At 50.4% G+C, this 15241-nt stretch overlaps 1 protein-coding gene across 1 annotated transcript in view; it reads left to right on the plus strand.

Annotated features, from left to right (window-relative positions):
- Window positions 1–15241, plus strand: part of LOC126416589 (neurofilament heavy polypeptide-like) — a 190768-nt gene that overhangs the window by 100628 nt on the left and 74899 nt on the right. The gene's annotated exons all lie outside the window — the stretch shown is intronic.

The raw sequence follows: 15241 nt of genomic DNA on the forward strand, positions 1-15241 counted from the left end.
CTTCAATGCCCATCATCCCCTTTGGGGCTCTCCTGCATCCTGTCAAAGAGGCTCACTCTTGGCGGATGTCTTCAACCATCTCAATCTTGTCTGCCTCAATACCGGCGCCCCGACTTTCCTCTCGGACTCTACTCATACCTACTCCCACTTGGACCTCTCGATCTGTTCTACCACTCTTGCCCGTCGGTTCGAGTGGTATGTCCTTTCTGACACCTATTCGAGCGACCACTTCCCCTGTGTCGTTCGTCTCCTGCACCACACCCCATCCCCACGTCCTTCGCGCTGGAACATACTGAAAGCTGACTGGGGACTTTACTCCTCCCTGGCGACCTTTCCGGACCGCGATTTTTCCAGTTGTGACAGTCAGGTCGAATACCTCACGGCTGTTATCATCAATGCTGCCGAACGTTCCATACCTCGTACTACTTCTTCTTCACGTCGCGTTTCCGTCCCCTGGTGGAACGAGGCTTGTAGGGACGCTATCCGTGCTCGACGACGTGCTTTACGCACCTTTCGCCGCCATCCTACGTTGGCGAATTATATTGAATACAAACGACTCCGAGCGCAATGCCGTAGAGTCATCAAAGACAGCAAAAAAGCTTGCTGGGCCTCTTTCACGAGCTCCTTTACCAGTTTTACTCCCTCTTCCGTAGTTTGGGGTAGCCTGCGCCGGCTGTCGGGCATTAAGGCCCACTCCTCAGTACCTGGCCTGACCTCAGGTAATGAGGTCCTTGTTGATCCTGTGGCTGTCTCCAACGCCTTTGGCCGCTTTTTCGCGGAGGTTTCAAGCTCCGCCTATTACCATCCTGCCTTCCTTCCCAGGAAAGAGGCAGACGAGGCTCGGCGACCTTCCTTCCACTCGCTGAATCTGGAGACTTACAATGCCCCCTTTACCATGCGGGAACTCGAACGTGCGCTTGCACTGTCCCGGTCCTCTGCTCCGGGGCCAGATGCCATTCACGTTCAGATGCTGGCACACCTTTCTCCGGCGGGCAAAAGCTTCCTTCTTCGTACCTACAATCGCGTCTGGACCGAAGGTCAGGTCCCCATGCGTTGGCGTGACGCCGTTGTTGTTCCTATACCCAAACCCGGGAAGGATAGACACCTTCCTTCTAGTTACCGCCCCATTTCTCTTACAAGCTGTGTCTGTAAGGTGATGGAGCGCATGGTTAATGCTCGGTTAGTTTGGATTCTTGAATCTCGACGACTACTTACTAATGTCCAATGCGGCTTTCGTCGCCGCCGCTCCGCTGTTGACCACCTTGTGACCTTGTCGACATTCATCATGAACAACTTTTTGCGAAGGCGCCAAACGGTCGCCGTGTTCTTCGACTTGGAGAAGGCTTATGATACCTGTTGGAGAGGAGGTATCCTCCGCACTATGCACAAGTGGGGCCTACGCGGTCGTCTGTCCCTTTTTATTGATTCCTTTTTAACGGATCGAAAGTTTAGGGTACGTGTGGGTTCCGTATTGTCCGACGTCTTCCTCCAGGAGAACGGAGTGCCTCAGGGCTCCGTCTTGAGCGTAGCCCTTTTTGCCATCGCGATCAATCCAATTATGGATTGCATTCCACCTAATGTCTCAGGCTCTCTCTTTGTCGATGACTTCGCGATCTACTGCAGTGCCCAGAGAACATGCCTCCTGGAGCGCTGCCTCCAGCGTTGTCTAGACAGCCTCTACTCATGGAGCGTGGCAAATGGCTTCCGGTTCTCTGAAGAGAAGACGGTTTGTATCAACTTTTGGCGATATAAAGCGTTCCTTCCGCCATCCTTACATCTTGGTCCCGTTGTTCTCCCATTTGTGGACACAACTAAGTTTCTAGGGCTCACGTTGGACTGGAAACTGTGTTGGTCTCCACATGTCTCTTATTTGGCGGCCCGTTGTACACGTTCCCTTAATGTCCTCAGAGTTCTTAGCGGTTCATCTTGGGGAGCGGATCGCACTGTCCTGCTTCGCTTGTATCGGTCCATAGTCCGATCGAAGCTGGATTATGGGAGCTTCGTCTACTCGTCCGCTCGGCCATCCCTCTTACGCCGGCTCAACTCCATCCACCATCGGGGGATACGTCTTGCGACCGGAGCCTTCTACACTAGTCCTGTCGAGAGTCTTTACGCTGAAGCTGCCGAGTTACCGTTGACCTACCGGCGCGACATACTGCTGTGTCGGTATGCCTGCCGGCTGTTGTCTATGCCCGACCACCCCTCTTACAAGTCCTTCTTCACTGATTCTCTCGACCGTCAGTACGGGTTATATGTGTCTGCCCTGCTGCCCCCCGGAGTCCGCTTCCGTCGCCTGCTTCGACAATTGGATTTTGCCCTCCCTACCACCTTCAGAGAGGGTGAGAGCCCGACACCACCTTGGCTCCAGGCTCCGGTTCGTATTTATCTCGACCTCAGCTCACTCCCGAAGGAGGGTACTCCGGCTGCTGTGTATTGCTCACGGTTTGTCGAACTTCGTGCTCGACTTGCTGGTCACACCTTTATTTACACCGATGGCTCCAAAACTGACGATGGTGTCGGCTGTGCCTCTGTCGTCGGGACCGCCACCTTTAAATACCGGCTCCTTGACCAATGTTCCAGCTTTACGGCCGAGCTTTTTGCTCTCCATCAGGCCATTCAGTATGCCCGCCGCCACCGCCATTCATCGTATGTCCTCTGCACTGACTCACTCAGTGCTCTTCAGAGCCTTGGGGCTCCCTATCCGGTCCATCCCTTGATTCACCGAATACAACAGTCCCTCCATTGTTTCGCTGATAATGGCGGTTCTGTCAGCCTTCTGTGGGTCCCCGGACATGTAGGAGTGCCTGGGAATGAGGCTGCGGATGCTGCAGCCAAGGCTGCAGTCCTCCAGCCTCGCCCAGCCTCCCATTGTGTCCCGTCATCTGACGTTTGTGGGGATGTCTGTAAGAGGCTTGTGTCCTTGTGGTGGGATGCTTGGTCTTCCCTCCAAGGAAACAAGCTCCGGGCAGTCAAACCGCTCCCAACTGCTTGGTCAACTTCCTCCCGACCATCTCGGCGCGAGGAGGTCCTTCTGACCAGGTTGCGGATTGGGCATTGCCGGTTTAGCCACCGCTACCTGCTCTCTGGTGACCCAGCCCCACAGTGCCCTTGTGGTCAGGCATTAACGGTGCGCCATGTTTTATTGTCGTGTCCCCGATTTAGTCAATTTCGTGTTGCCCTGTCCCTGCCATCTACCTTACCGGATGTTTTAGCTGATGACGCTCGAGCAGCTGCTCGTCTTCTGCGTTTTATAACTTTAACTGGCTTGACCAAAGACATTTACCCTTTTACTTATTTCATCTGCATCTTTGTCCGGTCCTTTTGATGTCCCCCCATCCCCTTGAGTTTTAGCAGGTTCCTTGTGCTCTGACACCAGTGACTGGGCGCTAATGACCTCAGCAGTTGAGCGCCCTTAAACCCTACCAAAAAAAAAAAAACTTTCCATGTGTTCTTAGACTGCAGCCTCAACTGCCATATATGCGCTCGCGACGCTGGAAGTTTGCCCAAGCCGATTGGACACTTTTTTCGTCTCTAGCGACATTCGATGACCGTCGCTTTCCCAGCGTCGACGATGAGGTCACACATTTTACCGACGTTATTCTCACAGCTGCGGAACGTTCAATACCACGCACCTCCGAATTGCCCCGGCGCCCTCCAGTTCCTTGGTGGAACGAGGCATGCCGTGACGCAATACGTGAGCGGCGACGTGCTCTTCGCATTTTCCGTCACCATCCAACTTTGGCCAACTGTATCCGATATAAGCAGCTCCGTGCGCGATGCCGTCGCGTCATCCGCGATAGCAAGAAGGCAAGCTGGAAATTCTTTACTAGCTCATTTAACAACTTCACTCCCTCCTCGGAAGTTTGGAGTCGGCTTCGACGGTTCTCAGGCGCGCCTAGTTTCTCCCCGGTCTGTGGGCTCACTGTCGCGCATGATACCTTAGTGGACCCCGTCGCAATTTCTAACTCATTGGGTCAGCACTTTGCTGAGATTTCGAGCTCTTCAAATTACCCGCCAGCGTTTCTCCCGAAGAAACGTGCAGCGGAAGTGCGACATCTTGCTTTCTCCTCTCACAATCGCGAAAGCTACAATACTGTTTTCTCCATGTGCGAACTCCAACATGCACTCTCTTCTTCTCGCTCCTCCGCCCCAGGACCGGATGGTATCCATGTCCACATGTTGCTGCATTTATCAACCCATAGCCTGCGTTACCTCCTTCGCCTTTATAATCGAATTTGGACCGACAGTACCTTTCCCAGGCGATGGCGGGAAGCTATTGTCGTTCCCGTTCCGAAACCTGGAAAGGACAAACATCTCCCCTCTAGCTATCGCCCCATTTCTCTCACGAGTAGTGTCTGTAAGGTTTTGGAGCGTATGGTGAATTACCGTTTAGCTTGGTGGCTGGAGTCCCGCAGTCTTTTAACACCAGCCCAATGCGGATTCCGAAAGCATCGTTCTGCCGTTGACCATCTTGTTGCTCTCTCCACTTATATCATGAACAATTTTCTCCGGAAACGCCAAACGGTAGCAATATTTTTTGATCTGGAGAGAGCATACGATACCTGTTGGAGGACAGGCATCCTCCGTACACTGTTCTCTTGGGGCTTTCGAGGCCGGCTGCCCCTTTTTCTTCGCGAATTTATGGCAGAGCGCACATTTAGGGTGCGGGTGAACACTACTCTCTCCCGTACTTTCTCCCAAGAAAACGGGGTACCCCAGGGCTCCGTGCTGAGTGTTGTACTGTTTGCCATCGCCATTAATCCAATTATGGATTGTCTCCTTCCTGATGTCTCGGGCTCCCTCTTTGTGGACGATTTTGCGATCTACTACAGCTCTCAACGGACCAGCCTTCTTGAAAGACGTCTTCAAGGATGTCTCGATCGCCTCCACTCGTGGAGCATCGAAACCGGCTTCCGTTTCTCACCCAGTAAGACCGTTTGTGTAAATTTTTGGCGACGTAAGGAGTTTCTTCCGCCCTCCTTACATCTAGGTCCTGTCAACCTTCCGTTTTCCGACGTCGCTAAATTCTTGGGTCTTATGTTTGACAGAAAACTGTGCTGGTCCTCCCACGTTTCCTATCTTTCGGCTCGCTGTCTGCGTTCGCTTAACGCCCTCCGTGTACTGAATGGTACCTCTTGGGGAGCGGACCGAGTGGTCCTTCTCCGCCTCTATCGCGCCTTAGTGCGCTCGAAATTGGATTATGGAAGCATAGTCTACTCCTCTGCTCGGCCGTCTATTCTTCGGCGTCTCGACTCTATCCACCACCGTGGATTACGTTTAGTATCTGGAGCTTTTTACACCAGCCCTGTGGAAAGCCTTTATGCCGAGACTGCTGAACCTCCGCTGTCCAATCGGCGGGCAGTTCTTCTGAGTCGTTATGCTAGCCATCTGTCTTCCATGCCTGCTAATCCAGCGCATGACATTTTTTTCGACGCCTCCTTTGATGTCGGGTATGCAGGCCGCTCCTCCTCCCTACTACCCCCGGGAGTCCGCTTCCGTCAACTGCTCCATTCTCTTTCCTTCCGCTTTCCTAAAACCTTCTTGACAACTTGGGGTACAGCACCGCCTTGGCTCCGTCCCCGGATCAACTTGCTCAGAGACCTATGTCAATTTCCCAAGGATGGTACCCCTACACTTGTTTACCGTCGGGCATTTGCTGCTCTATGTGCACAAATGACGGATGCCACATTTATTTACACCGATGGCTCGAAAACATCGTTAGGTGTAGGGAGTGCCTATATTGTTGGCGACACCCCAAATAACTTTCGGCTTCCCGACCAGTGTTCGGTTTATACTGCGGAGCTTTACGCTGTTCTCCAGGCTGTCCACTACATCCGCCGCCATCAGCGGATACAGTACGTAATCTGCTCAGATTCTCTCAGCTCTCTCCTAAGTCTCCAAGCTCTTTACCCTGTGCACCCTCTGGTCCACCGGATTCAGGACTGTCTGCGCTTGCTCCACGTGGGGGGCGTCTCAGTGGCGTTCCTCTGGCTCCCGGGACACGCTGGTATCTGTGGAAATGAGGCGGCCGATATAGCGGCCAAGGCTGCAGTCTCTCTTCCTCGGCCAGCTATTCAGTCTCTTCCGTTTACCGATCTACGGAGCGTCTTATGCCGCCAAGCTGCTCATTTATGGCATGCGCATTGGTCAACACTTCCCCACAATAAATTGCGGGAAGTGAAAGCCCTTCCTTGCGCTTGGACCTCTTCCTCCCGAACGCGTCGTCGGGAGGAGGTAATTTTAGCTCGACTCCGGATAGGGCACTGTCTTTTTAGTCATAGACATCTTTTAAGCGGTGATCCTCCCCCACTCTGTCCCCACTGCTCTCAGCTGTGGACGGTCAGACACCTTTTAATTGAATGCCCCTATTTTAATCCGTTACGCTCCCGTCTACAGCTATCGCCTGATCTATCGTCGATTTTAGCAGATGACACGCGCTCAGCTGACCGCGTTCTACAGTTTATTAGTGACAGTGAAATGACGTCAGTCATTTGAAGCTTTTTTTTGGGGGACAACCAACCCCTTTCTATAGTGGATTTTTAAGCATTCCTTCTGCCTTTAGTTACTCAAATTTTATGATTTTGTTCCCATTGCTGCTGATTTTAAATTTCGTTTTTTTCCTGTTTTCTATGTCACAGGCTGGGCGCTAATGACCATAGAAGTTTTGCGCCCTAAAACCACAAACAAAAAAAAAAAAAAAAAAGCTGAGCCCTTTGCCCTCTACCAGGCTGTTCTTTACATCTGCTGCCACCGACAATCTGCATATGTCATCTGCTCCGATTCCCTGAGCGCCATCCAGAGCCTCAGTGATCCGTACCCGGTTCACCCTTTCGTGCACCGGATCCAACGCTCTCTTCAGCAGCTGGTGGACGTCGGTTCTCCGGTTAGCTTTCTCCCCAGGGGGTCCACAACTCTTTTGTGGATACGTGCGTGGCGAGCACGGGGCCCCGAGCCATTGCAGCCTTCTTTCTCTCCCAGGCTGCATTTCCTTTCCCTTCCCCTCCTTTCCCCTCCATGCTCCTTTCCCCTCGCCCTCTCCTCTCCCTCTCTTGGCGTCCTTGCTTATGCTGGCCCTGCTATCCTCCTGGTTCTGTTGGTTTTACACTCCGGCTTTGTTGCGTAATCATCTCTTCCTTTTGGCATTCCTTGGTCCCCCTCTGGGGTTTGACCTCCATTACAAAATTTCTCCTCCGTAGTGTGAGCAATTTGGGGAAGAGCACCTTACCTAGTGTCTCCGACGTGCGCCCTCCTAGTACATTCCACCTTTTCTTTCACGTAGTTATCTGATACTAGGGTGCATAGCCAGCACGGTAGCCAGCCCGTGTAGTGGGGTCGCTATGTACCCTTTTGGTTGAGCCCCCTGAACACACAGGGATCACAGTTCTGATACCTGAGCTGTGACCACCTCATGCGTGGCATGGAGTGGTTGCTCGTCATCCTGGAGCATCAGAACTCCCGGCAATAGCTGCCGTGCCAGATGACCCTTGCTGTGGCTGAATGGCGCCCGTGAGGAGAGCCCCTGATCAGAGTGGGTGGTATCAGGGCGGACGCTATGCAAATGAAACACATACGGGTCCAAAACTCTGGCCGTTCTTCTGCGGCCGTCTCTCTGCATGGAACTGATTCCTCAAGTGCTGCTTCTCTTGCCCCTTCAGCCTTCCCTTCCATGGCTACCCCGTCGTCTAGGGGCAAAACCTTTCCCCCGTTATCTAGTTTGCTCCAGGACTGATGGAGATACTTTCACCAGTGTCAAACCTTTATTCTTTGTGGAACACGTTGAAGACAAGTTCGGCGAAGTGGACTCCCTGAGCAAGATGCGGTCGGGTTCGTTGCTGATAAAAACCGCTTCAGCTGCCCAATCTGCGGCCCTTCGTGCCTGTACCCATCTTGGCACAATTCCTGTGTCCATTACCCCTCACCAGTCTCTAAATATGGTACAAGGTGTGATTTTTCACAGGGACCTCATCCTTCAAACTGATGAGGAACTTCGGGGCAATCTCGGACGACGGGGTGTTCACTTTGTTCGGCGTGTTCAGAAGGGTCCTAAGGATAATCGTATTGATACTGGTGCCTTTATCCTGGCCTTTGAAGGGGATACCCTTCCTGAGAAAGTTAAGATTATGGTCTATCGCTGTGATGTGAAGCCGTACATCCCACCTCCTATGAGGTGTTTTAAATGCTTGCGTTTTGGCCACATGTCTTCTCGCTGTTCTCAGGACTCTCTCTGTGGTGACTGTGGACGTCCACTCCATGAGGGGAGTCCCTGTGTTCCCCCTCCTGTATGTGTAAATTGTCATGGTAGTCATTCTCCACGTTCACCAGATTGCCCAGTATATAAGAAAGAAAAAAAGATACAGGAGTATAAGTCCCTCGATCCCGTAAGAAATATGCACGACTGCACCCTGTGTCCATGACATCTAGTTACACCTTGGTTACATCTACACCCCTTCCTCCCCCTTCCTTACCCCCATCCTGGACCCCTCTCCTCCCCCCCTCCCCTGTGGCTCCCACACCTTCTCCTATGGGCGCTGCTCCCCCTCCCCAGCCGGAGAAGTGTCCCACTCCTTCGGCGTCTGCCGGTCAAGGGCGCCTCTCCCGGTATGCCCCTTCCCGGCACCTTCCAGGCCAAAGGTCTGCTACCGCGTGACGACCGCGAGAGCCGCGGTCTATCGGCCCCCAGGTCGCCCGGTCTCTTTCGGTTCCTGATCTTGATGCAGCTGGCTCCTTTGTCACACAGCCCTCCTCGATCTCAGCCTGAAAAGAAGAAACATAAGTCCCAGGACAAAGAGCCTCTGGTGTCACCGGAGGTCCCTTCCCCGACTTCACAACCGGATTATGACCTGTCGTTCATGGATGTCGCCCCCTCCTTGTCGGTGACTGGTGGGGAACCGGCGGTATGACTGGATTTAGCGTGTTCTGCCCTCATTTAAACCATCATTCTGTGGTTCTCCAATGGAACTGTAATGGCTACTATCGTCACCTTCCGGAATTGAAATCCATTCTTTCGTCCTACTCTGCAGCTTGTGTGGTTCTCCAGGAATCTCATTTTACTGATGCTCACTCACCGACCCTCCGTGGGTTCCGTGTTTTCTGTCGAAATCGGGTCGGACCCTTGCGGGCTTCTGGTGGCGTTTGTACGTTGGTCCGTACAGACATTGCTAGCACGTAGATTCCTCTCCAAACTACGTTGGAAGCAGTTGCTGTTAGGGTCCACTTAGACTCTGCAGTCACAGTATGCAATCTTTATCTCCCTCCTGACAGGACACTTACACCTGCTGCCTTAACCACCCTTCTTCAGCAACTTCATCCTCCCTTCCTCCTCCTTGGGGATTTTAATGCTCATCATCCTTTGTGGGGCAGTGCTCTTCCATCTCGACGAGGTCTTCTTATAGACCAATTTATTGCAGACCACGACCTGTGCTTTCTTAATGATGGCTCCCTTACTCATTTCAGTGCTGGTCATGGTACCTTTTCTGCCATTGATCTTTCTCTTTCTTCTCCCTCTCTCCTCCCTTCATTACACTGGTCGCCACACGACGACCTTTGTGATAGTGACCATTTCCCGTTGATTATCACGCTCCCTTCCCGCTCCCCGATGGACAGGTTACCTCGTTGGTCTTTCCACCGCGCCGATTGGCCTCTATACACTGCACAGGTCGAGTTTTCTCCCTCTTTGTCGGGTTGTATTGATGACGTCCTACGTGACGTGTCTGACGCGATTGTTCGCGCTGCTAACCTTGCTGTCCCGCGCTCTTCTGGGCCATTTCGTCGCCGGCAAGTCCCGTGGTGGAGTACGGCCATTGCCATTGCCATCCGTGATCGCCGTCGAGCTTTGCAACAGTTTAAGAGGCACCCATCTGTAGCCAGCCTTTCTACCTTTAAGCGCCTTCGCGCTAAAGCCCGTTATTTAATCAAACAGAGCAAGCGGATATGTTGGGAACGATTCGTTTCTTCCCTTGGTTCCACTGTCCCTCTGTCACGGGTATGGGCTACACTTCGCTCTCTCCAAGGTTGCCATCGGCAGTCCACCCTCCCAGGCCTTCACCTCCCAGATGGCATTTGTACGGACCCATTAGTTCTCGCAGAACATCTTGCGACCCATTTTGCAGTGGCATCAGCGTCAGCCTCCTATCCAGCTGCTTCCCTTCATCAAAAACAGCAGGCTGAAGCTCTCACCTTATGTTTCACCACTTGTGAGCCAGAATCTTACAACGAACCTTTTATTGAATGGGAATTTCTTTCTGCTCTATCTTCTTCTCATGATACGGCTCCTGGCCCAGATTCCATTCATAACCAACTGCTTCAACATCTCAGTGCTTCACAACGGCAACATCTTCTTCAGGTGTTTAACTGTATCTGGCTCAAGGGTGACTTCCCTTCTCAGTGGAGGGATAGCATTGTGGTTCCTGTCCTTAAGCCTCGTAAGAGCCCCCTATCTGTTGACAGCTATCGGCCAATTAGTTTGACCAATGTTGTTTGTAAGTTACTTGAACGGATGGTAGCCTGTCGGCTCACTTGGGTTCTCGAATCTCGGGATCTATTGTCCCCTTACCAGTGTGGCTTTCGAGAGGGACAGTCTCCAATCGATCATTTACTTCGCTCGGAATCCGCAGTTCGGCAGGCTTTTTCCCAGCGCCGCCATTTGGTTGCAGTGTTTTTTGACCTTCCCAAGGCCTATGACACGGCCTGGCGCCATCACATCTTACTAACCCTTCATCAGTGGGGTCTTCGGGGCCCATTCCCGATTTTTATCCGCCAGTTCCTGATCCATCGGTCATTCAGAGTTCGAGTTGGTACTGCTTTTAGTTCTCCACGGACCCAGGAGACGGGCATCCCACAGGGTTCAGTCTTGAGTGTCCTTTTCCTCATTGCTATCGGTGGACTTGTGGCCTCTGTCGGTCCCTTGCTCGCTCCTGCCCTGTATGTGGATGATTTCTGCGTTTGGGTTAGTTCCTCCTCGATGGCATCTGCAGAACGGCAGCTCCAGGTGGCTATACGGTGTGCCTCTGCATGGACCTTTATTAAACGATCCCAACACAATCGCGTTCTGTTATGTACGGACTCGATGAGTGGCCTTCTTGCTATTGACTGGTGTTTTTCGCGCCATCCGTTGGTCTCTGCCATCCATGACCATCTCGCTGATATTCACCGTGCTGCTTGTTCTATTGACTTCCTTTGGGTCCCTGGCCATGTGGGTATCCCGGGTAATGAGCTCGCTGATCGTTTGGCTGTGGGAGCAGTTACTTACCCCCCGTTGTCCGTAACCCCTCCTGCAGCGGATTTACGGCTTCACATCAAATCCCACTTCGCACAGTCATGGGCCAATTCTTGGGAGGCTACTCCACTGTCTAATAAACTTCGTGCAATTAAGGTGACACCAGGCCCATGGCGTTCTTCCTTTCGCCTCTCCCGAAAGGACTCGACCACACTGTGTCGTCTCCGCATTGGCCATACCAGGCTGACCCATGGTTTTCTTTTGCGTGATGAGCCACCCCCGCTATGTGGTTGTGGAGCCTTCCAGTCAGTGGCCCACATTTTGGTTGAATGCCCCCTTCTTTTAGCTCTGCGTGTTAAGTACAGACTCCTCCACACTTTACCTTCGATGTTGGCTGACGATTCCTGGATGGTCTCTCTGGTTCTCGGTTTCCTCCGGGAGAGTGGTTTTTATTCTCAGTTTTAAAGTTTTTAATCTCTCTATGGTGTTGGGGCAGGGCGGTGAGTGTTTGGGTGTCTCCCACTGTAGGCAGTGTTCAGAGATTCCCGATTCACCTCCCTGACCGGAATCCTCTTTCCTTCCCCTTTTACTCAGTTTTTACCCCTTCTTTTTAAGGCTTGGTTAGTCTTTCTATTCCCATACGTACTTTCTGCGTTATAGCAGTTGTACCTTTTAAGTCACACGTGGTCTTGCCTATGCTGCTTCAGCATAGTGTTGGGTTCGTTTCTCTTGCCAACTTTCCTCATTTGTTTTTACCAATGACAACGTGACTGCCCTTTTACGTTTTTCCCTTTTTCCGTTTTATTGTTCTGACTTTTCTGAGATGTCTCGTTAGCAGAATGGAGTAGACTTGAAACAAGGGACTGATGACCTCGCTGTTTGGTCCCTTACACCTCAAACAACCAACCAACCAACCGGTTAGCTTTATGTGGGTTCCTGGCCATGTCGGTATCCCTGGGAACGAAGCTGCAGATGCCACGGCCAAGGCTGCGGTCCTCCAGCCTCGGACAGCTTCTTGTTGTGTCCCTTCGTCAGATTGTAGCAGGGTCATATGTCGGCGCATTTTATCGCTGTGGCATGCCGATTGGGCTGCACTTACAGACAACAAGCTTCGGGCCTTGAAACCCCTTCCCGCGGCTTGGACGTCCTCCTCACGCCCTTCTCGGCGGGAGGAGGTAGTTTTGGCCCGGTTACGAATTGGACACTGCCGGTTCAGCCATCGCCATCTGCTGACGGCTGCGCCGGCGCCGTTCTGCCCATGTGGGCAATTGCTGACGATCCGCCACATTTTAATGTCGTGTCCGGATTTTAACACACTGCGTCTAGATCTTAACCTACCATGTACTTTAGATGCCATTTTAGCGGATGACCCACGAGCAGCTGCTCGCGTTCTTCATTTTATCAACTTGACAACCCTCTCTAAGGACATTTGATTATGCTGTTTTTTAATCCTATGCCTGTCAGTCTGTCTTTTATCGTGTTTTCAGTTTCGTTGCTGTTTTAAACTTGTGACTCGCGGTGCATTCCTAACGTAGTCTGGGCGCTAATGACCGTTGAAGTTGTGCACCTTAAAAACACAAAAAAAAAACCGTTGTTCGCATTGACGGCACTTTGAACAGTGGACGTTACATTTCAGATGTGTTACAACCCGTGGCTCTACCCTTCATTCGATCCCTGCGAAGCCCTACATTTCAGCAGGATAATGCGCGACCGGATGCTGCAGGTCCTGCACTGGTCTTTCTGCATACAGAAAATGTTTGACTGCTGCCCTGGCCAGCACATTCTCAAGATCTCTCACTAATTGAAAACGTCTGGTCAAAGGTGGCCGACCAACTGGCTCGTCATATTACGCCAGTGACTACTCTTGATGAACTGTGGTACCGTGTTGAAGCTGCATGGGCTGCTATACCTGTACACGCCATCCAGTCTCTGTTTGACTCAATGCCCAGGCGCATGAAGGCCGTTATTACGGCCAGAGGTGGTTGTTCTGGGTACTGATTTCTCAGGATCTATGCACCCAAATTGCGTGAAAATGCAATCACGTCAGTTCTAGTATATTTGTCCAATGAATACCCGATTATCATCTGCATTTCTTCTCTATGTAGAAATTTTAATGGCTAGTAGTGTATTTAAAGCAGAGTTCGAAAGAAATATAATTTGACATTTAAAAGATCCCCAGACAAAAATCTTTTAACAATTTCAATGGAGTTAAGTTCTCTCTATCAATCAGCTATAATGAACGCAGCTTGTCACAGTGAACACGTTAAGCAATACCACGTAAAGTGTGAGGATGTTCAGATGGACAAAGTATATCTCAGATCAGTTGAAATTCACCAGTCCACGCCGACTGCAAAAGGATTTGCACAAAGTGGAATACGGAAAGTTTCATGTTTGTGCTTAGCAGTAGTTGTTAGCAATTCAAGATAGCGGTTCCATTACCCTTGCTGCAATGAATAAATCGTAAAATATGTACATGTTTGAATTATACGAAAATTGAAGTTTAGATTGAGTCACCTTTCAACTTTTCATCAAGCATTTGTAGTGGAAGTTCAACTTTTCATTTATTAGATGTTACATTGTTAACTGTTAAACTATCAAACACATTTAGGATAAGCCAGTTTCCAGACACAAAAGTATGGTAGCTTGCTTTATAAATATGTAGTTTCATTTTTGATTTTTGTAGTCTCCCTGTGCCAGATCAGAAAACACCTAGCAATTTTATAACTTTCCCAGAAAAATATTAGACACCTTGCCAAAACTTTATAGCAGTTATGTGTACGATGGTCAGAAACAGCCTGAAACTTTTGTAAGACCCTTTGGAGTGCTCAGACATGAAGAAAAATTTACGTTCAACCATTCCAGAGTTAATTAGCAGTGAACTGTATACTGAGGCCAGTGTGCGCGCAAATTAGAGGCCCGTCACAGCTGGTGTACTCAAACGTGTTGGTGATTCCGTTCCCCGAAACGGAACACGTGACGGAAGAAGTGGATATGGGACAGTAATATCGGACCCAAGTCAAAGGCTGAGTAGTGTGTTAAGCCATAATCGTTGCTATGAGAGCTGACACTAACTGCATAGTCATGGCGCTTGGATTAGTGCGCGCAGTTACGTCACTGGGTAACTTCGATGCTATGTTGTTGTTTTTGTCTTCAGTCGTGTGACGGGTTTGATGGAGCTCTCCATGCTACTCTATCCTGTGTAAGGTTCTTCATCTCACAGTACCTACTGCAGCCTACATCCTTCTGAATCTTAGTGTATTCTTCTCTTGGTCTCCCTCTACGATTTTTAGCCTCCACGCTGCCCTCAATGCTAAATTTCTGATCCCCTGATGCTTTAGAACATGTCCTACCTACCGGTCCCTTCTTGTCAAGCTGTGCCACAAACTCTTCTCCCCAATTCTATTCAATACCTCCTTATTTGTTATGTGATCTACCCATCTAATCTTCAGAATTCTTCTGTAGCACCACATTTAGAAAGCTTCTATTCTCTTTTTGTCCAAACTATTTATCGTCCTTGTTTCACTTCCAGACATGGCTACACTCAATACAAATACTTTCAGAAACGACTTCCTGACACTTAAATCTATACTCGATGTTAACAAATTTCTCTTCTTCAGAAACGCTTTCCTTGCCATTGCCAGTCTACATTTTATATCCTCTCTACTTCGACCATCATCAGTTATTTTACTCCCTAAATAGCAAAACTCCTTTACTACTTTAAGTGCCTCATTTCCTAATATAATTCCCTCAGCATCACCTGATTTAATTCGACTACATTCCATTATCCTTGTTTTGCTTTTGTTCATATTCATCCTTTCAAGACACTGTCCATTCCATTCAACTGCTCTTCAAAGTCCTTTGCTGCGTCTGACAGAATTACAATGTCATCGGCGAACCTCAGTTTTTATTTCTTCTCCATGGATTTTAATGCCTACTCCGAATTTTTCTTTTGTTTCCTTTACTGCTTGCTCCATATACAGATTGAATAGCATCGGGGAGAGGCTACAACCCTGTGTCACTCCCTTC

This window comes from Schistocerca serialis, chromosome 8, assembly GCF_023864345.2.
Source record: "Schistocerca serialis cubense isolate TAMUIC-IGC-003099 chromosome 8, iqSchSeri2.2, whole genome shotgun sequence".
Classification (NCBI taxonomy): domain Eukaryota; kingdom Metazoa; phylum Arthropoda; class Insecta; order Orthoptera; family Acrididae; genus Schistocerca; species Schistocerca serialis.